We start from the raw sequence: 23,325 nt of genomic DNA, 5'->3' as shown, positions 1-23,325 counted from the left end.
AATCTTATGGTGTTGATCCTCAAACAGGAGTTAAGTTAGAGCCTATGATAGAATTAGAGACCCATAAAGTGGATTCTAATATTGAGCAAGTTGGTGGGAATTCCACATTGGGTAAGAAGATACAAGACATGCAAGAGAACCCTTTGAGAAATGGAGTGCAAGAGAAATCAAGTGAAGACAATGAAGGCACTGATAATCAATATCAGCAACAAAAGACCAAAAGTACAGGTAGAATTAATGCACATAGAATTAAAGAGAGCAAAGGGAAGGGCCAATACTTAGGATGCTAAGCTTTCTATGGATATCATGATAGCACTTTCTCATAAGGATGGCAGAAATGTTGAAACTTCCATCCTAGAAAGGCTAGCAGATAAGATCCAGCTTCAAACTGTTTTAGAATTAAATATGGAGTCAAGGGAAGTGAAGGAACTCATTAAGGAAAAAGGTGAAGAAATTGGTGAGATTACTGAGCATATCATTTATCTTCTGAACAAGCTAAAGGCGTGCTGCAAATGCAAATTTTCGAGGAGAATAGGATTGGTATTGAAAACCTTATTTTGTCTAGAAACCCATTAGAGAAAATCAACTCTCCTACTATTCCTAAGGATTAGATTTTCCTAATTTCATTGGACCTAATGAAAGATCCTGTTATAATTGCTACAGGACAGACCTATGAGCGGTCATGCATTTAGAAATGGTGGGGTTTAGGACATAAAAATTGTCCCAAGACTCAACAAGTTCTGCCTCACCTGACGCTAACACCAAATTATGCTCTTTGCAGCTTAATTTCCCAATGGTGTGAGACCAATGGGGTTGAGTTACCAAGACAACTAGGCTCAAGTCGGATGACAAGACTCAGTAAAAGTTCAGATTTTTCTTTCGAAGAAAAAGAAAATATAGATGTTTTGGTTCAAAATCTCTCTTGCTAGCAAGTCAATGTGAAAAGAGTTGTTGCAAGAGAACTTTGATTGCTCGCAAAGAGAAATGCAGATAATAGAAGTTTTATTACAGAGGTTGGAGTTGTACGTCCATTGTTGAAGTTGTTGTCCTCAACTGACGCAAAGACCCTAGAGCATGTCATTACTGCACTTCTAAACTTGTCTATTCATGAAAGAAATAAGGGTTTGATTGTTCAACTAGGAGCTATCCACCCTGTTACAGAGTTGCTAAAACATGGCAGTTTGGAGGAAAGGGAAAATTTTGCAGCGACCCTATCTAGCTTGTCTGTAATAGATGAGAACAAGGTCGAAATTGGAGCATCAGGAGCTATCTCAACTTTGGTTGATCAACTTCATGATGGAACTATAAGAGGGAAAAAGGATGCTACAACTGCTCTTTTTAATTTGTCTATGTGTCAAGCAAACAAAGCCAAGGTTATCAGAGTTGGGGCTGTGCCACTGGTTTCTTGTTATTATTATGTGTATGTGTTGTTAACTTGAACTTTTGAATTTTAATATGACAAGGTGTATTTGGTCCTGTATGGTTTCAATTAAAAAAATAGAAATTTTATATGCCACATGTACTATACGCAGGAGTGAATATTGTTGCAAGGATGATGATATTCAATTATATAATCCTTACAAATAGTTTGATAAGAGAAACCCGCGAGGAAATTATGATGAGATCAACCCGGCAGAAAAATCCATCCCAACCTATCTGACATACCCGATAGGTCTCTGGATCCCTTTCCTTCTGGTCACTCACCAAGGCTTATCAGTTGAAGAAGTTAAAAAAACATTGGGAGATATTGAAATTTGAAACATCGTATAGAGCTTAATCCGAGTGGGTAAAGTGGCTGAGATTCGAATTGTTTGAAGACAAATGGAAGCACAGAGGGGATTTGAGTTGGGTTTTTGTGCTATCATTTTGGTGGGGATATTATTAGAATGCAATGCACAAGTGCAGCTGGTGAACCTGGGGAAATGGAAGCTTCTTGTACATAAAGGTGGATTTTTTATCATGCACATGGTTATTACTTATCTTAACACTGTTGTCATGTTCGACAGAACCGACTTCGGCTCTTCACAGTTGATGTTCCCCAATGGTCGATGCTGCAATGATTCATAGGATCAGGATCTAACTCACGAATGTTGGGCTTATTCCATCGAATACAACGTGTGCACCAACGTGGTCAAGGAACTTGAGATCTTTACTGATACCTAGTGTTCATGCGGTGTGTTTACTGCCAACGAGACGCTAGTGCAGACCAGAGGTTGGAACAATGGGGGCAGAAAAATCCGCTACTTCATCCCCTGTATGGATGGTACTCAACTCAATGACAACCAATGGTACCCGTCGAACCATATTCTCCTCGACAATCACGTCATCGTCTTGCGGGCACTGGCGATTTCACATACGAATTCATTATGAATGCACCTGGGAAAGGAACCTTCAACCTACCTTTTATGGCAATGAAACAAACAAATTTGGATGCTTATTCTTCTCCAGATGACGATGGCTTAGTTGTATTTTCCCACCATGGATTAATGATTAGGTGGTGGTCTCTAGAAGCAGCAAGAAGGAATTTTCTTACAACATACCGCTAGATATCTCACGAGTGTGAAAGAAATCGAACTGGAACTCTATAGGTTTTAAAGGAAGGAAAGTCTAGTTTTCTTTAAAGGGTGATTCCAAAAATTCCTTCATGGTAGGATGCATTTAATGTATGGCGTTCAGGTAGAATTCTTTGAGCTTGATTGGAGAAATTTGAGAATTCGAGTTGTTAACGAGGAGTGTATTGAATTAGAACAAAATGTTCAATTCACAGGAGCCAAGGGAGAAGTAAGTCGGTGTGTGGATTGATTTCAAGATTATGTAGTTTCATGCTAATTATGTACCTATTGGCTAGGATAAGTTTGTCATTTCTATCATATTTATGGGAACTGGAAAAGCACTTGCGAGAGCTAACAAAGCTCTAGTTTGAATAGGGTGTTCCCACTGGTATGAAGTTGTGTCATAATGGGGTGATTTTGCAAGATGAAGCATCGAAAGAGTTTGAGGAGAAACTATTCAAGTTTGTTGCTTCAAAGGGACCTACTCGCTATAATAAACTTGGGTTACTATTGAGTTCAAAGTTTCCAGTTTCCATTTCTCTACCACTGAAGAAGTGAAATGAGGAACTATTTTGAGTGTCAAAAATCAATTCCTTAATCTTAAATCAGGTTATCTTAAGTGAAATATCTAGTGCGAAGCATATAGATTCATGTTGCAATTAAGCTCCAATAGCATGTTAATATTATCACACTGAAAATATAATCATTTTCACAACTTTCAATAAATTTAAAACATGTTGTGGTGTATTGAGCACTAATTTGCATGTTTCCTAGAGGGATTGAAACATTCACAAGGAAAAATGGGGCCATAGGTCCTAGAGGTGGAAACTTTGCTCTCATACCATATGTGAGGATCCCTCCTATGGTCTAACTAAACACTAAATTTATTAAAGATGAACACATTAATATGGAAAATAACTTATTTATATCTAAACATTTATTTGATGATAATATATCGTTAAAATTTATTTACCACAAGTTAAATAAGTAATAATTTCATTGCAACCATTTACATAAGTAATCAATAAACGGAGGAATACATGTTCCAGTAACTTAGTTGAGATGCTCCTAAGCTCCTGACTCTATTGGGATGCTCCTCTTGACTGTCTGACCTGATTTTCCTCACAGCCAACTAGGAAGTAATTCCTAACCCAGGGAAGCTCCATAGGTTCCCTTGCCCTTTGAGCCCAATTCCAACTAGATGTAGTGTGTCCAAGTTTAACAAACACTCTCCAGATCCAAGTTTGATCTCCCTCCTCTTTCTCCACGTCCCTCCTTCGGAATCAAAATCCTCCAAAACCAAAACCAAAACCAAGACCAAGGATCCCCCCTCTCTTCTCATCATCCTTCCCCTTTTATGTTTCTTCCTCCAATCCACCTCAACCACCTATCATTAATGTCATGACTACGCCTTCATCTTTTCATTTAGTATCCTTGACTTTTCTTACCATATCTTGTCCCAAGTAGATTTGAGAATACATTTTTGGGATAAGATATGGATATTTAATTTGGAAATTAATTGGAGAATACCATTTCTCCCAAGTAGATTTTGAGAAGATATTTTGGGGATAAGATATGGATATTTAATTTGGAAATTAATTGGAGAATACCATATCTTCTCCCAAGTAGATTTTGATAAGACATTTTAGGGATAAGATATGTATATTTAATTTGGAAATTAATTGGAGAATACCATATATTCTCCCAAGTAGATTTTGATAAGACATTTTGGGGTTAAGATATGGATATTTAAATTGGAATAAATGGAAGAAGGTCGTATCCTATCAAAAATTAAATTTTAGAATACAAGTTGGGAATTGAATAATAACCATAATAAAATTTATCTCAGTAAATAAATTTACAGTTTCCCAAATGTAGGTATGTTCCAATATTTATTGATAATTATAATTCAATATTTTCAGGTAATTTAAACACTAACGAAATTTGCATGATAAGATTAAGTAGCGCATTACAAAGAACCTGATCCGCTACAAGCTAGAAGTTCTTATCTCATTGAATCCATAGCCTTGGTGAATATATTTGCAATTCCTCCAAAAATTATGAACTTCTTTTCACATCCTTCCTTTTTAAAAAATTTCTTTTTTAATTAGGGAATGATGAAAGAAACATCTCTTTCAAACTATTGGGGATGATACCTATTTTCAAGAAATTATTGATCATGCATCAGTAGTAGATATATCCCTTTGTTATTTTTATATGTGGATGTCTGACTTGTCCCCTTCTACAAAGTCAAGTAATTTTGGAGTAATTGGATATAACCCTTTAGACAATCAATTTATTCACTAATAGTACAAGTCTCAAAGTTATTTAGGAGGGTAAATCACTTAGGGAATTCTAGGTCTAGCTACTATTATGAAAAGTTTAAGTGATCTCTTCAAGTTCTACTTATAACCTTTCCCATCCTAGTCTAAGATAAATAAGGCATAAACAAGCTTTCATGGACTTGTTGAGTGCACTATAAGTTAAAGGACTTAGTCAAGGGATCCAAATCATATTATAAAAGCTAGTCAATTGGATATAAAGGTAATCATCATTAGTTCATTGAAATTTTGAAATCTAGTTCAATTTTCAAATAGTAAAACTAAAATTAAATTCAAGATAGAAAGACAATTTCCTAAACATATACCACTTATTTAAAAGAAAAAAAGATTCATCAAAATATTTGAACTTGAAATTATATAAATATGATAAAATCCAAATTCAAATGTAGACTAAAAAAGTAAATTATACATACTTAGAACAAGCATCATCCATCCTTGAAAAATAAACTAACATGCTTGTAATTAAAGAAAATATTTCAAAACAAAATTTGTACGCCATTTACCAGGATATTCACTAGATGTATGCATTATGGTTATGTGGCTTTAAAGTAAACAAGTAGTGACCAAAACATTTAAGAATCACCCAACATTTTAAAAAGGAGTGTTATAATTCACAAAAAGCACTTGAGAGTTTTTTGTGAATACTCTTCTTAAACAATTTAGTTGGTGTTGAAGGTTATTAGAGTTTACTGATTTGAGTACTCTACTTGCTAGTATTTTTTTAATCTTATTGAGTCATTATCTAAGGACAAGGGAAAAATAAAATCATTAGGAAAAATATTTTAAATCAAAAGACACAACTTTAGGTGCTTAACCTTTTGACTGATGTTTCATAAGAAAGATAGATAAAAGTTTATGGTATATCATTGTTTCACCAAAATAGGTAGACTTTCATCCCCTCATTGTAATTTGAGAACTAAATTGAACCATCATGGATACTTGTTCGTCTATGTGAAATTTGGCTTTCAACTCACCAATTTTTCGATTGTTTGTGACTAGTAATTCCCATCTTTAGTTTAAGATCTATCCCTCATAAATAGCGATGTTTGCATGAGCACATCAAAAGATGAGGTATATTTTGAAAGCTCAAAACTAAAATATAAGACCAGAACATACATGGTGGAAGCCAAAGAATATAATTCATGGACAAATATTGAACAAATTCATCAGGAATTCTAAGTTTCATTCATATTTTGAATTTTTTGGAAATCAAGTTTATAAATGGTTGAGGCACATCTCCAAAGGTTTCTTGACTACAAATTTATATCATGTGGGAACTCGTCCTATGTTGAAAATCCAAACTAGTGAATCAAAAGAATGAATCATAACTTTTGTTATTGTGCCCTTTCCTATAACAAGTGTAAATGCAATTAATGGATACATTTAGTGGGTTTACTAACAACATGGTAAGGCTAACACATAAGGTATTCATCTCAAATAAGAGGAAGCCAAATTTAGAGACAAAATATATCATAATTGGATTATTTGATTAAGATAAATCTAAGCGAAAGAAATTTCCCAATGAAGAAAATCATTGTAGAAAAACTCATAAAATAACAAACTAGGGATCAAAATAGCACCTTATAGAAACTTGATTTAGACCAAGAAATATAATATAATATAGAAAGTGTGAATTGAAATTAAATTGATTAATTGGTCCTAATCTAACTTACATTGGAAGGTTGAAAACTAGGTAAAATCATAAATCCACCATAGACATTGAATCATCTCACACCTACAAGGATGTTAGGGTGTTTCACAAGATTTTGTAATTAGTATACCATGTATTGTATCATCGAAAAATATAAAATATTTCAAATTTTATTCACTACGAGGATTATTGAAAACTTATTGATTTTAGGGTAAACATTGATGAAAGGACAATCCAACCAATCACCAATAACACCATGAAAGCACTCATTGTAATCTGGAAATGAAAGGGCACAAATTAATGATAGAAAATATACATTATTATGATAATTTCTTAGATGTTTTATATTTTTGTTTATTGATAGTATTTCCCCATCATAATCGTCATTCATTTTGTTATACATGATACTAGACTCTGAATTAGGTACTTTATACTTGGGTTTTAAATGTGCATTTAATGTTTCATACTCGATGTATTATTCAATCAACCTTTCTCCATGAAGTTTAATAGTTTCAATTTGAGTATCCTTAGGGCATGACATGTTTATGTGTGCATTTCATTATAGAGAAAACAAAATTGATAGGGTCCTAGACCATCGTTCACAATCTCCATTTCATTTCATCTTTGATTTTCATATTACAAATTGCATGTAAGTGAAGGATTGTTAGGTTATGTGTTAGTTTCTAAAAATGTCTCATACATGTATTATTCCATTACTAAATATTGAACACATATTATTTCCTTTTGGAAAAAAATGATATTATTTATTCCATGAATTTATACTTTCATAGGTATATCATCATGACATTGATTGTTGTTTGAATCTATACTTTTCAATTCGTTGTTAATATGTTTTACACCCATAGAACTAGGACATAAAGGGACAGTTACCAAATAGATATGTGTACCCTCTATCAAGTAAAAGTATACAAAAATATTAGGATATAAGGTATATAAATAGTCAAAGTTGGATAGCTCATAATTTTTTTCTACAAACACATTTGTATAACCAATATTGCATTCCCTCTTTTCCTTATCAATGTGATTATTGATGGGTGCATCTTTAAAAGATATCTTCTTAACGTCAAAGTAATATTATGATAATTTATGAACACAATGAACAATTATTCTATCTCTATACAAAAGGGTTGAATGGAAATCTTATTTTCTATAGGCCATTTTGTCACATCCGATCAATAGGCCTCCTAATGGGATCAATCAATATCTTATCCCCCCTTTACATCATCATTGCAAAAATCCCTTTGCATGACTCTCTCATTCCCCAGAGTTTCTACCCTAAACTACATCATCTGAGCCATTTTTAGGACCAATGCTCCCTGGCCTCTTGTTGGATTGTGTTCACCTATAGGTTGCTCCACTGTGGGCTACATTGATCACCTACACATTGCTCCCCTTTACACCTGCGTTGGATATATAAATTCAGAAAAAAGAGAGAGAATCTTGAAGCCTCCATTTCCAAAAGCTTCCAAGATATGTTGTAACCATTTACCTCAGATAAATTTTCATATCTTATCCTAACCTACTATCGAGCGATAAAAAGGTGTCTTTTTAACTCCTAATTACCTCACATTAATTATCAACCCAGAGACGAATTTTCGTTTCAAGAGTGTACTCAGTCTGAGGCGCTATTTACTCAAGAGTAATGTTTTGCAGTATAGTGCTTAAAATGCAAAAGTAATTGAAAGCTGGAAACAAACTCTAATAGGAACAGCAAGAAACTAGAATGTTCTAAACTAAATCATTCACTCGAACAACCATCAATCGAGGATATAGTAGAAATAACTCTTTCCTCTATAGATTGATGCAATTGAAATCAAACTGGAACAAGACAATCAATCTGAGAACAAGGAAGCAATAACCAATATTCTCTACAACTGACAGTCCTGCTTTAAAGCAATTAAAAGGAAATCAAAATTGAACTTAAGCTACTATTGAAAGTAAATTAGGAAAACTATTTAAAAGCAAACTCTTGCAATTAACCAACGGAAATGAACAGCGAAGTAAATGGACATCAAACTTATAATTAAAGGAATTAAACAACAGCAAAGCCAAATTAATAGCAATCTTTACTCTAAGAATAAATCAGACAGCAAACGGAAATAGAATGGAAACTAATTAGAAATGAAATATAGAACAACGCTTAGAGCCTACGGTGCTGAAATAAATAATACACACAGCATACAGAGATATTAAGAAAAACAGTAATCTGAGTCTGATACCGCAAGTATTAATCCTGGTTAGAAAGGGTAACAATTACAATTCATAATGGAACCACAATGTCAATTGAACAGCAATTGTATGAAGTATAAACCATAGACAAATACAGTAATACGAGCTTAAGAAGGTTACAACTTGATTACTCTACAATTAAATGGAAATAACATTCTGTAGAGAACAACAATGTTACATTAATGACTTTAAAGGAATAGCAATACGTTATAAGATCATAATGCACATTAAAACTTTCTTGTTGCAGAGAACGATATATGAAATATAAGAGAGCTGCAATATAAGATAACAAAACACACTAGATTACTGATTCAAGCTGATAATACAAACCACGCATAAACCAAAAAGATAATATACAACAGCAACAACGTACTCCACCAGAGGCTGGGCCCTTAGCCGCCAGCGGATGCTGCTGGGTTACTTCAGGATCAACGATGGAATGAAAACCAAATTTATATTAAAATATCAAAGCAGAGTTACAGTGGATTACAACAAGAAATTTCTCCATCTCTTAGCCATTATCCATTCTCTCTGCCATCTTCAATTCTGAATCTCTAATTCATCCTCAATTCTCCACCATTTTTCCATCATTTTTCCATCGCCATCTCTGATCTTTGTTTATTTAAATAGAGAGAGATCAGAGAGAAGTTACAATAGAGATAACTACAACATGATTTATATTACAAAGTTGGTTTGTTTCTAACCAATTGATGAACAAGAGCAAGGTGAATTTGGCTTTGCAGCTAAGATTTGGAGGACGGCCGCAACAACAAATCTAAGAAAATTGTGCTCAAAGAACCTTGTGTTTCTCTTAGTACAAGCCAAATTTGGGCAAACCATTTTTTGATAAAGTTAATTGGATTCGTTCTGGACAAAACCCATGTTCCGGATTTTCCAGATTCTGCTTCATTTTCTCAGAATCTCAACCGCAAATTGTCACTTCTTATTCCAACGAATTTCTGAGTTGGCACTTTTAATGATCAAATCTTCAATCTAGAAATTATCTTGGACGCTAAAAATGGTGAATAATGTTACAACCAATTTATTAAAACTATCATTGATAAAATCATGCATAATCATCAATTTATTAGAAATAAAAGAGAAGAAATAATATTTTACATAAGAGCATAAATCATCGTAAAATAGAATTATATGACAAATTATGACAAATGACGTGATGAAGAATGGTAGAAATGGGTAGAATAAGTGTTCACAAGTGATAATAATAATGGCATATTAACGGCCCAACACCTACCTTGGAGTTTCCATCCATTATCCTTAGATCTCATCCTCCCATCAAGAGTGGATATCAATCCCAAGATTGGTAAAAGGATAAGAACTCCCAACTTACCTCACTCCTCTATATATTTACAACCTTCCATATGCAAGAGGTTGGATTTTGGAGAGTGATTCTACCCTTATGTTGTTGAAGTGAAAGTGATATTTTCATTTATTTAGGGTGTTTGGAGGTGCACTTTGTGACAAAGGAAGGAAAAGTCAACAACTTTGAGGATATCTTCTACAAGATAAACACTTATTTATGGTTGTAACTCACTCCATTTATATCAATACAAAGTATTGTATGCCATTTTTTCACATCTCATCAATAGGCCTTCAAATGGGACCGATTCACATCCTTCACAATATTGTCATTGTCCCTACACAATGCCCTAATGACTCTCCCTAATCCCTGATTTTTTGCCTTAACTCCTTCATTTTAGTGATTTTAAGGACCAACGCACCCTACATAACTAATAAATTGTGTTGTAGTGCACTCTCTCCTTCTCTCAGGGTGTTATGCAGTGCACCCTGCATAACTGTGGGGGTGAGTTGATTCTAGAAATTCAGGAAGAAAAAAAATTGAAGCTTCCAAAGGTTTTTTCAACCATTTGCCTTGGATAAAAATTTGAATCCTATCTAATTCCACCTGGGAGAAATCACCATATTATCCCTTCAGCTCATCCTCCCATCACTTTTGGATCTCAAGCCTAAATTATTAAATGGATAAGAATTCATGAACTACCTCTCCTTCCTATATATTTACCTCATTCCACAAGCATCGGGTTCGTTTTTGTGGGCTTTTGGAGAGTTATTCTACCCTTATGTTGTTGTTATGAGAGTGAACTTTTCATGCATTTGGGGTGATTGGAGGTACACTTTGTGACAAAGGAAGGACAAGTCAACAACTTGGAGGAGGTCTTATACAAGATCAACACCTATTTATGGTTGTAAACTCCTTCCATTTATATCAATGCAAATAATTCTTTGTTTTCCTATATGTGATGTTGTTATTTCATATATTTCGATACCATGTTGATCTGTTGAATAGAGTATTTAAATGATATTGCATAGATCTCATAGTTTCTTGGCTTGTGTTATCTGACTGTGAAGGTTCTCATTTTGGCAATTGGAGATAGGATTGGAGCATTCAAACGAAAGAAGGAGTGAAACATATGACAGATTCCAAGTAGGTTTCTTCCCCCCATCTAATTACTTTAAGGAAAACATTAGGTCCTTTGTCATTATGTTGTTCTACTTCAGCCACAAAACCTGGGGGAGATATTTCTGTCCACAATCATAAATCTCCCATAACAAATTGGCGACTCTGTTGAGGAATGGTGAATTCCCTTGGTGGTTTCTTTGTCCATTTTGTTTGCTTTACCTCCTTCATATACCTTTGCTACTTTAATCAGCCAAGAACAGATCTATGAAGTGACTTCATTAAGTCTCATTTCCAATTTTTGTGTCGAAATCCTCTTCCCCTCGACTAATGCACCCTCTAGTTTGGTGACAGAGTGTTGCACCCCACTTGGGACCTCTTTTTTCCTGCATTGCAAAGCACTGGTGCCTCTTTTGCACCTATACTGATCCATGTTTTTGCCAAAAAAAGTCCTTGTTTTCTCAATGTTTCTTTGATCAACCTACTTCCAGTTGACTTGAGCCTAAGTCTTGAGTGTATTGTGGCATCTCTAAAGGTTCCATTTGGTTTGCATTTGTGTGTTATTTCCTTTGGTAATAATTAGTTTCAATTTTTCTTTGTTCTTATCATTAGGTCACTTGAAAACTTGTTCCATTTTATCATTGATCGCTTGGACGAATTGCTATTTTAGTCTTCATTCTAAAAAGTGCATTTGAATCAGTGATTAAACATTTGCATCTTAGTTTTCTCCATTTCGAAAATCAAGTGTGTTGAAAAGAAAAAAAACATTTCCATCTAGGGTTTTCTGTGCGAAATTGGAATTCCCTAGTGTTAAATTGCATGTTTTTGCTTTCATTTTTGCTTTAATTGCCTTTGAGTGTAATCTCTTTTGATTTTTGAAAATTTCCCCCAATTTCAATTTGATTCCTCTATTCATGAAATCTCGGATTACATTTGATTTCATTGGAATCCTCATGTTTGTTTTGAAGAATTCTCTAACATAGATCATATTTGTATAATTAGAATTCTCATTTTCACAACAGGAAAGCAAATTGTGTATAGATTACATTTGCATAGTTTTCAGGGGAATCATGTATAGATTACATTGCATGGTTTAGCATATTTTAATGCTTTGAATTGAATTGGAATAGTGAAATTGAAAGATCTAGTTAGGAAGCTCTTGTTTGATGCATATTTGATTATTGCATCATTGTTTGCACCTCTTCCTTACACTAGATAGCTTTTGTCAAAATTAGAAGAGTCATTTTTCTCATATTAGTTGCATCATAGGTGTGTTTAGGTGACATCGAAATTTGACCCTTGAAATCGAAATCTAATTCAATATCAACTCTAAAATTCACATCAATTAACCTAAGGAGCATTTGAAACTTAACGACACACATAGAGGTCTAGGCTATAGATTTGTTCCGGCGTCGTTAAACGTAGGAGCTGTTATTTTTTTCCAGTGTTGCATTTCAGGGGTGATATCCTATTCCATGTATATAAATATATAGGATCATTCTCCACATACTTTTGGGTATATTGGACGACGCTCCATGCACGTAAAGTATATGGGAACACTCCCTTTGAACGGTTACGCATTAGACAACATTATTATAGACTGTACTCCCACATACTGTAGAGTATATTTTTGGAGTCCCCTATAGGTTGTTATCCATCCATAGGTAACTAAATCGGTCTCCATTGATGGTTCATGTAGATGTGGGGCTCTTATCTGTTTCTTCCCTAGTATGCAATATCATTTCTTCTAGAATGGTGGCAGAGGAACTAACAGTCGGGTTGAGATAGTGGCACTGTGGGGAATTCTCTAGAATGTTGTGTGGCTTTTCATTGATTCCTTTAGGGTCGCTGGATACTCTAAGGTGGTCATAGATTGGCTACAAGGGTGTAACTCCTTGGAGGTTCCTTCACTTCACCATTGTATGGTCAACATCAAGGCTCTTCGTTCCTCCTTCTCTGATATCTCCTTCATGCATGTGTACAAAGAGAAAAATTTGGTCACTAATGTTCTATCTAAGAGAGGGATCACTCTTTGTTCTGGTTTTATGTTTTTTAGCTTTGAGTTGATGGAATTGTACAGGAAGATGGCTCCTTCGCTTTCTGATCATCTGTTTTGTTTTCTTTTGGGGATGTCTTTATTTCTTAGACTGGTCCATCTTTTCTCCTCTGTCTTGGCCTTCTCTGTCTTTTTCTGGAGTTTTCAGTGTTGGTTCTTAGTGATTTCCTCTTTGGTTTGGTGTTGGTCTGATTCAATGATTTGCCTACTTTTCTTTGGTTTTTGTCGTCTATAAAGCCATATGTAATTTCTCATTTGATTAATGAAGAATGAAAAAAAAAATCGTATGAAAGAAAAACAAAAAACAAGAAAACAAAAAACAAAAACAAAAAACAAAAAACAAAAAAACAAAAAAACAAAAAACAAAAAAAAAAAACAAGAAAAACAAAAACAAAAAAACAAAAAAATAAAAACAAAAACAAAACTAAAAAAAGGTAACCGAGTCAGCCACCTTCTTTACGTGATTCACTGGACACAACATTCAGGGGTATTTCCTACACATAAGTTAAGTCCTTGGTTCACCAAGGTGTATATTGTAGTCTATGGTTGCTTGGTAAACCTTTATGCCTAGTTACCCGTTTATTTTGTTTGTGTCTTTAATTTCTAAAATCAATTAATTGACCACGGAACAACATCCTCCCCATGGAACAACTCTTTAGTGGATCTTAGGTCGAGACTAATGGAAACAGTTCCAGAGTCTTCCAATCAACAAAACCCCTTTGATGGGAATCCTAATTATTTTCCTTCTTTTGGAAATATTGGTGCTCCTTATATGGCAATGTTGTCCCTTCCCGGATTTAGAATTGGTTTGCCAGTTTGGTTATTTTTGACCCCTATGGTTCTGAATGTCGATGATGCTTCTCAATCGAGTTCTCCTCCAACTGAACAACATCAACCTCATGTTGATCCTAGAGTTGAACCTTCTCCTTCTTCACCTATTGTTTCTTCATCCCTTTCTTCTTGTTCGCCTGGTGAAATTCTTGATTTTAGTAACCAGTGTTGGGTTCTGTTATTCTTTCCACGACTAGCCCACGTAGTGAACTAGGGGCTTAGAGGGGGAGCGGAGCCCCCCCTTCATTGTGCCAATTGTGCGTGGGGGGATGCCGCCCCCCCCCATCCGGGGGGTTTGAGGGGGGTGGGTAGCCCCCCTCTACGAGGTCCAGGGCAGCACCTTGGGAATTTTTTTTTTGACCCTATATTAGGTTGGTCGGACCAACCTATGGTTTTGTGCATGATTTTCGCACATGGTTTTGGACGCAATGGTTTTCGGACCATGGTATTGGATGCTTCAGCATGTATAAATATGTATTGTAAAATTGAAAGGAACATAATGAAAAGTCAAATTGGTAGTCCTGCCTTTTGGATCCAAGGGAAAATCTTTGTGTATATATGTTTTATGTGTTATGCTCTAGAATTGTTTATTTTCTGTGTTTTAGAATTTGTATGCAAGTAATTTATGTACGGGGTTAAAACCTACATTTGGTATTAGAGTTGTTTTGGCTTCAAGGGGACGCCTTTCTTGCTAAGGGGTTTCACTCGGGCCTGTGGTAGACCCCGTTCAATGGGAGATCTGCGAGATCGATTCTAGTGATGAAAGAAGATGGCGAGCTCTGGAAAGATAGAGATCGAGAAATTTAATGGTCAGATTTTTGAGTTGTGGAAACTTGGGATGGAGGATTTGTTGGTGGATAAAGATCAATGCATCGTGGTAGATCCGGGTGCTAAACCAATGAGAGTGTCTGATGAAGAATGGAAGAAGTTGGATGAGAAGGCAAAGAGAAAAATAAAATTGTGTGTCTCAGATTTAGTATTTCTTAATGTATCAGGGGAAGCTACAGTGAAGGCTTTGTGGGACAGGTTAGGGACTTTGTACCAATCTAAGTCTCTCGTGAATAAACTGCTCCTACGGAAAAAGTTGTATAACCTAAGGATGAAAGATGGAGACTCGGTGACAGAGCATATGAATGCGTTTAATACTGTGGTAAGTCAATTTTCATCTGTTGATATCAAAATTTCAGATGAGGATAAATGCATTAGTTTTTTGTGTTCTCTACCAAATTCATGGGATAGTTTGGTTATTACAATAGGTAGCAATGCAATTGCCTTGTAGTTTGATGAAATATTCTCATCCTTGTTGATGGAGGAGATGAGATGGAAAAATATGGAGAGGAAGGGCACTACAAAAGGGAATATAAATCTAAAGCTCCTGACAAAGGAAAGGGATCTGATGATGCTCCTTCTGTAGAGGAAAAAACCACCTCAGATGAAGGTGGGGATGTGTACTTGGCTTCTTCAAGTACACATGTAGATCATGAGGCATGGTTGATTGACTTACGTGCATTCTTTCACTTCACTCCCCATAGAGAGTGGTTCTGTGAGTATGAGAAATACAATGGTGGTTATGTCTTCTTAGGGGATGATAGGAAGGCTAGAATCCTTGGTCACAGAAAAGTAAAGTTGAAGTTGCAAGGTGGAAGAGTTAGAACACTTCCGGGTGTTCTACATATTCTTGCATTGGCTAGAAATCTGAAATGTAAGTAAGCTGGATGATGCAGGTTTAAAAACAATGTTTGAGAAGGATACGTGCAAGATGGTTCGGGGAGCACTGGTATTGATGCAGGGGGTTCATATTGGAACTCTGTACAAGCTACAAGGTAGCACTGTTGTTGATGGGTGAAATATTTTTGTGCTTCCTGAAAGTGGAGCAGAAAATCTAGTGGTATCTGGAGAGAAGACCATGATGTGGCATCAAAGGCTTGGACATATTGGAGAGAAGGGCCTTCAAATACTTCATGGTAAAGGTATGGTAGAAGGTATGAGTAATAGCTCTCTGGATTTTGATTTCTGTGAAAATTGTGTATATGGGAAGCAGAGTCGGGTGAGTTTCCCCTCTGGTGGTAAGAGGGCGAAACAGATATTAGAGCTTCTGCAAAATGATGTGTTTGGACTTGTGAAGGTTCCATCATTGGGTAATTTTTTGTAATATGTCTCATTTATAGATGACCTCTCAAGGAATACATGGATATATTTCCTTAAGAAGAAATCTAAAGTATTTGACAAGTTTAAAGAATTTAAGGCTCTGGTGAAAAACCAGACAGAAGAATATAAAGGTGTTGAGGACAGATAACGGTGGAGAGTTTTTTAGTAAGGAATTTGAATAATTCTATAAGAAGTGTGGTATAACATGAAAGAAGACTACTCCATATACACCTCGGCAAAATGGATTTGCAGAAAGAATGAACAAGACGTTGATGGAAAGGGAAAGAAGCATGCTCAGTGGTGCCAGGCTAGGACAAGAATTCTGGGCAGAGGAGGTGGAGACAGCATGTTACTTGGTCAATAGATCACCATCATCAGCATTGGAGGATAAGACTCCACAAGAGGTATGGACTAGTAAGAAACCCTCTCTTTCACATCTGAGGGTATTTGGATGTGACTCATATGTACATGTTCCAAAGGAGAAATGAACCAAGTTGGATAGTAAATCTAAAAAGTGCATCTTTATTGGGTATAAGGATGGTTTAAAGGGTTATAAGCTTTGGAACCCAGTAACAAGAAAGGTTGTGTAAAGCTAATATGTGGTGTTCAGAGAGGTGAAAGATGTTATTAAACATGAAGTCCAACCAAAGGAACCTGAGAAGATAGAGTTTGAGCTAAAGGAGGAAGAATCAAACACTACAGCGGAGGAGGAATCAGAAGATGAAGAGCTGAAAACTCTGAGTGTGAGAAGACCAATTCGAGAAAGAAGGAAGCTAGAAAGGTATAGTCCATCTGCTTTCTGCTCAAATTTTTCTTTATCTATTACTGTTGATGATCCCAGAACTATGAAGGAAGTAGTATATTCAGAGAATGGAAAACCCTGGAAAGAGGCCATGGTTGATGAAATGGCACCTTTGCACAAAAATGAGGCTTGGGATCTGGTGTAGTTATCGGCTGGAAGGAAACCCATTGGTAGCAAATGGGTTTTCAAGAAGAAGACAAATGTAGAAGGAAAGGTGGAGAAATACAAAGCTCAGTTGGTAGCAAAAGGTTATTCCCAGGTGCCGGGAATTGATTTTGGTGATAATTTTTCTCCTATTACCAAGGTAGCTTCTATTAGATTACTTTTGTTTGTTGCTACAGCTTTTGATTTTAAGGTACAACAGATAGATGTGAAGACAACATTTCTTCATCAGGATCTGGAAGAGGAGATCTACATGCAGCAACCTGAAGGCTTTGCGGTGAAGGGTAAGAAAGAAATGGTATGCAAGTTAAATAAGTCTCTGTATGGGTCAAAACAGTCACCAAGGATGTGGTATCATAAACTTGATACATTTATACGGGGACTTGGCTTCACCAGAAGCAAATCACATCACTATGTGTATTTTAAACTGATTGGTGACCATGTGATTTATCTAGTCTTATATGTGGATGATATGTTGCTAGTTGGAAATGTCAAAGAAATTATCCAGGATTTGAAGACCCAATTGTCCTCCAAATTCAACATGAAAGATCTTGGCGTTGCAAACTATATTTTGCGCATGGAAATTAAAAGAGATCAGGAAAAGAGGAAGCTCTGGTTAAACCAGAGGAAGTATGTCGAGACAATATTGCAGAGGTTTAATATGCATGATAGTAAACTGGGGAAGGTTCCTATTCCTGTAGGTGTAAAGTTATCTACTGAACAGTGTCCCAAGACATAAGAAGAGGAAGAGGATATGTCCTGTGTTCCATATGCAAGTGTAGTCGGTAGCCCAATGTATGCCATGGTCTATACAAGACAAGACATTGCACATGCAATGGGAGTATTGAGCAAGTTTATGTCAAAACCAGGGAAGGAGCATTGGACAACAATGAAGCGGGTTTTTAGGTATTTGCATGGCACTAGTGATTATGGTTTGTGCTACCAAGGAATACTAGGATTGGACTGGGCTAGAGATCTGGATTAGAGAAGATCTACAAGTGGGTATGTGTTTAACCTATTTGTAGGTGCAGTCAATTGAATGAGTAAGAAACAATCTGTAGTGGCACTATCAACTACAGAAGCAGAATACATGGCAGCCACTCATGCAAGAAAGGAAGCAGTTTGGTTGCAGAGATTTTTTCAAGTATGGGGTTAGTACAGGGAGCTATAAGGATAGACTGTGACAGCGAAAGTGAAATTTTCTTGGCAAAGAACCCTGCTTACCATTCAAATACAAAGAACATTGATGTTCAGTATCACTTTGTGAGGGATATGATAGAAGACAAAAAGGTGTTGTTGGTAAAGGTGGACACTTTGAAGAATACTTCAGATGCATTGACAAAATCTGTGAGCTCTGAGAAGTTCTCTTGGTGTAGAGAAACAATGGGCATTGCAGGGCTGGATAAATGACTAAGCCCTCTTGTGGCCCCTAGTGGAAAGAAAAAAACAAGTGGGAGAATGTTGGGTTGTGTTATTCTTTCCACAACTAGCCCATGTAGTCGGACCTACCTATGGTTTTGTGCATGATTTTTGCACATGGTTTTGGACGCGATGGTTTTCGTTCCATGTTATTGGATGCTTTGGCATGTATAAATATGTATTGTAACGTTGAAAGGAACATAATGAAAAATCAAGCTGGTAGTCCTAGTTTTGGAATCCAGGGGAAAATATCTGTGTATATGTGTTTTATGTGTTATGCTCTAGCATTGTTTATTTTCTATGTTTTAGAATTCGTATGCAGGTAATTTATATATGGGGTTAAAACCTACAACCAGGAAGCTAAGAAGAAGGTGAAAATGATGAAGAAGAAGAATAAGAAAAATAAGTAGAGGAGAAACCAAGAAACCATTTCTATGGACGCAACTAGTATGGACAAATCTTTCAGTCAGCCCCGTAAAGTTAAATTCCCTTGCACGTTATGTAAGGGTGACCACCTTCTTAGAGATTGTAGTGGTATTCCCAAGGTATTAGAAGTGTGGTCCACAAACTCACATCAGCATTTGTCATCAGCTTTTGGAGATCATGTTGGTGAAAAACCCTCAACTAGCGATAGTAAGGTCCATGGGAAAAGGGTAAAGTCAAATTTCCATGTAAGTTATGTGAAGAGAATCATCCTATTCACCTTTTTTCTTATATGTATGAAGCCTCAAAAGTATTTGAAAACCTTACAGCTTCTCAACCACTACTTCCAGCTGGTTACCGAAAGATTTTTCCCAATCTTCCACTAGTTGATGAAGTGATTGATCATAATTTAAATCCAGTCAATCCCGCTGTCTATGAATGTGAATCCCATGAGTTTGTTCCTGACCAACCATTTGTTGAGAAAATGGTTGACCCGATTCTGCCTTCATTTGATCATACTTTTCCTATAGAGAGTAGGGATTATACCATTCAGGTTCTTCTTGTTTCTTCTGATTCTACTGAACAAGGGGGAATTTCTCCCATTCGCACGAAACCTCCTCCAAGAAAATAGGTCATTGGCTTTAATTGGAGTTGATTGAAAGAGCCTTTTCTCACTTCTTACATTCCTTTTAAGATCATGGTAAAGTCTTATGATAATAACACCCATCACACTATTATAGATGAAGGAGCTTCTATTAGTATTATGTCCTCTAGTGCTTAGCAAGATTTGGGTTTCCCATAGCTTGTGTATGTCACTCTAAATTTGTTAGATTTTAACAAAAGAACCAGTCAACCCTTAGGGATCCTATCTCAATTTCCTATTACCTTGGGGAGGAAAAACTATATGTATTGATTTTATGGCTGTCATGGGCCCTTTGGACTTCACTTTGTTCTTTGGACGAGACTACGTTTATGTTATGAATGTTGTTGTGTCCACATTATTTTGAGTGATGTGTTTCCCACATGATGGAAAGATTGTGACTATCAATTAGCTTTCATTTGTTGGTCCTTATTTGACTCCCAATAATCCTACTTTCCTAAGCATTCTGAATGTGAAAGAGGTATCTCTTCCACCATAGATTAATTATGTGGTAACTTGTTCCATTTCCGCGTCTATTGATGATCTAGTAGGTGATGTAGTGCGTTATTTACTGCCTACATTGGTGTCTGAGCCTTCCATTGGATCGTTTGATCCCTTCCACAGATTTGTTCTCCCATCTAATGAGAACCTCTTGGAATCCATGGTATCTTGGAGGCCATGATCTGATTTTTGAGTAGAGTTCCCTTTCATGTGTCAAGCTCCTTAACAAGGTCACAATGCAGAGTTCCTTTTGTTGTGTCCAGCTTGTTAAAAAATGAAACAAGGTCGTGAGTAAAGTTATTTTTCTTGCGTCAAGCTCATTAAAAATGAAACAAGGTGTCAAAATCATAGTTCTTTTCTTGTGTCAAGCTCATTTAAAAATGAAATAGATCCCCTTCCAATTCGAGTCTTTGATTAAATCTCGTAAATTCTCAGTCGAGTCTTTCACTTGATCTCATAAATTAACCTTCATTCCATCCACCTATTAGTACCTAGTAGTCTACTTAGGGGCATGTACCTTGAATTGAGTCATTATGTTGGGGGCATGCACACTTAGTTCAACCATAGTTTTCCCTCTGTTTCAGGATTTTGTAAAAATGAAACCAATTTCAAGCATAGTTTCCCATGTTTCAAGGTTCTGTAAAAATGAAACCATTCTCATTTTATCCTGTGCAATTTCCATTTTATCATCGTATTTCTGTCATATGATCCCTTATTTTTCTCATTCCATCATCACCATCTGCTTGGTTGATCATACGCTTTCACTTGTTTTTTACCCTTTCTTGAGGAACCACTATGATGAGTGGTATTATTAGCCATCCCCTTGACCTTTGTGTGTTTTTAGCAGTTCCATCATGACCATAACCAATTTCTACCCTTTATACCACTTGTTCCTTTAGAGGAGTCCTCTTTCAACTCTTTTTAGACCCAAAATATGATAATATTGACGAACACTTGTCTTTTCGAACTCATAAAAGTAAATGAAAAGACATCTACTCATTATAACTTTACCCCTTTTCTAGACTGAGATAGACTAACTACAAAAAAAGGAATACCTTAGTCGAACATGGCTAAGAGGTTCTCTTGAGTATTGTTTTCTACCTTTTAGGAATTTAGAGACTATTTACGAAAAGGGACATCTCGAGTTTTTTTTTTGCTTCTTTTTCAAACTCTCTAAACATAAAAAAGATGTCTAGTTTTACCTTCATTGGACTCATTAAAACATCAAACAGTGATGGACTTGTCAAACATGACAAGGCCGAGCCACTTCTCTGGGTTCGTTAAATACTCTTAGAGGGATTCATCCAAAGGATGGACTTATAGATCAAGCATATGTTATCCTCCTCAAGCTTGTTAAAAAATAAACAGGTACTGATGAGTATGGTTGAGAAATTGGGAAAACAGGGTACTCCATTTGTTAATGGTAGTGAGTCCCTCTTGAACACGACACTCTTCCAGTTCATCTCCATGGTTGTTGGGTTGGATAATGTACTTGTCTTTCTATTCATCATACCTTCACATAACCTCCATTTTGGTTTTGGGTCAATGTTTCCAACTCCATTTTAGTGTCATCATTGTGTTCAAGATAAGTCATTCAGATTATATCCATTACAATACCCTTAAGACTTTATTCCATGTTTGTATGTCCTGCTCCAGTTCCATATCAACATAATTTTTTCTCAATCATCATACATGTTTCATGTCATTGATAAGGGATACATGAAGGCCCTCTTGCGACGGGTCGCTTCCTGTCGACATCGGCACATTATCTAGGAATTTGACTTAGAAACACCCATCGGTATCTTAGTGCTTGCATACATCAATGAAAATGTTCCTCTCTATCAAATACAATTTTACATCAATTTCCTTCAACCAAAAGATTTTGTGTGGTGTTCGACATCAACTCATTTATTCACACTATATGGATTCCACTTAAGTACCTTGAAATCCATTAACATCACTAGTGGTTTCTCTCGCATATTTTAACAACTTACATCATTAGCCGATAATCAGATATTGTATACCATCTTCGAACTTAGCTCATTAATTCACATGGTTAGACTCGTACGTTGGTTGGTGTGGTGAAGTAAAATTATAAGTGCGCACACGAACAAATTCCTCTAGCCCGGTAATGGGTCTAGCAACAACTGATACATTATATGGAAGATTTCTTTAGATTAGAATCAATCAAGAGGGCCTACCTCTTGGTCCCTTATCCTACTTGATGATGTCCTTGCTTGCTCACTCCGGCAATCTCTCGCTTCCTTCTTCAAGCTCGTGAAACAAGTAAAAAACAACAACACACAAACATATTAATAGACAAATTGCGATTCAACCTACTTAACGAGTCAAGAAGCATTGAGACATGAATATGTATTATTAAAAAACATGCAGGAAATCAATCGATAGTTGCATATATTAATATCAAAGAGAGATTACAACCATTCGTCTTGACGTCATAGTTTTCCTCTAACAGGACCAGGTTCCCACACACTTCTGCTAACACTTCATGATGGCTTCAAACAACAATAGTTTAAAGACTCTTCCCTTTATTAGTCACTCCAAACCAAACACACTTATCCCTCACACAACTAGATGGCTACAACTAGTAATAGCTTTCTTGTATAGTATATTTATACTTGCCAAAACTCTAACTCTGGTTTTCACACTAGTCACTCTATAACTGCAACTTTCACACTATTTTGTGTTTGGGAAGAAGGGACATTTATATAGGAAAGGTGGATGGGAGATGGAACCTCTTCTCATGGGATAAGGACTTATCCCTTGAGGTAGTTCCATCATTATAGGGGAGAGGAGCCCAAACTATCATTCTCAACCCCATCCGGCCAAACCATTTACCAGACTTCCATTACGAAGCTTCTAGAGATGGAAGCTTCGGCTCTAATTTATAAGACTTTCCATAATAGGACTGACGTGACTAGAACATAGCTCAGTGACACTGATCAGCATGGGGAATAGTGCTAATCTCTGCACATCAATGCGAGGAAGACAAATTTCATCAGCGCTGGTCTTTTAAATTGGGAAAAATAGAAGTTTCAGGGGAAATGGTGCAAAATGGAAATGATCTGCTCATGAAGAGGGACATAA

The 23,325-nt window shown here is 36.1% G+C and overlaps 1 pseudogene; it reads left to right on the top strand.

Moving 5' to 3' along the window:
* Window positions 1-237: 237 nt before the first annotated feature.
* Window positions 238-1,439, top strand: LOC149251863 (U-box domain-containing protein 15-like; annotated as a pseudogene).
* Window positions 1,440-23,325: the final 21,886 nt, after the last annotated feature.

The sequence above is a fragment of the Pinus tabuliformis genome, chromosome 7 (genome assembly GCF_031772625.1).
Source record: "Pinus tabuliformis cultivar Carrire ecotype Pingquan chromosome 7, CPIR1, whole genome shotgun sequence".
NCBI lineage: Eukaryota > Viridiplantae > Streptophyta > Pinopsida > Pinales > Pinaceae > Pinus > Pinus tabuliformis.
The sequence above is the reverse complement of the archived record's forward strand: the minus strand, read 5'-3'. Positions and strand labels throughout refer to the sequence as shown.